Source organism: Procambarus clarkii, chromosome 28, assembly GCF_040958095.1.
Source record: "Procambarus clarkii isolate CNS0578487 chromosome 28, FALCON_Pclarkii_2.0, whole genome shotgun sequence".
Classification (NCBI taxonomy): Eukaryota; Metazoa; Arthropoda; class Malacostraca; order Decapoda; family Cambaridae; genus Procambarus; species Procambarus clarkii.
In genome coordinates this window covers 26333428-26333835 of record NC_091177.1, presented here as the reverse complement: position 1 = coordinate 26333835, position 408 = coordinate 26333428, and the positions used below count along the sequence as shown (strand labels likewise).

The 408-nt window shown below is 42.9% G+C and overlaps 1 non-coding gene across 1 annotated transcript; it reads right to left on the bottom strand.

The window, feature by feature from the left end:
- Positions 1–336: 336 nt before the first annotated feature.
- Positions 337–408, bottom strand: TRNAT-CGU (transfer RNA threonine (anticodon CGU)). The gene has a single exon. It is a non-coding gene; the product is annotated as a tRNA-Thr (tRNA).

The following is a 408-nucleotide window of genomic DNA, read 5'->3' as shown; positions in this document are numbered from 1 at the left end:
GTTGTTGGTATAGTTTAAATCTGCCAGGATACCCTTCACTGCAAATATTAAAATGTATGCAGGTTAAGTCAAACACATCACAGAATGTTAGACAATGACTCAAGACGTGCTCTAATTTGCAGACACACACCAGTCCTTAGTCAAGTACATATAAACAAAATCAATACCTTTAACAACCTACAAACTCCATAGGAGAGACACGGAGAGCCCTTCCATGATATAACACGTCACATATTTATTGCAGTATAACACCTGTTCCGAGTGCATCGCAGTATTGTCAGCTGTCGGGAATTCCTCCAACCACCGACATCATGTATCTAAACCTAAACACTAGTGTGCCCCCTGTGAGGTTTGAACTCACGACCCCTGGTTTACGAGACCAGTGCTCTACCACTGAGCTAAGGAGGC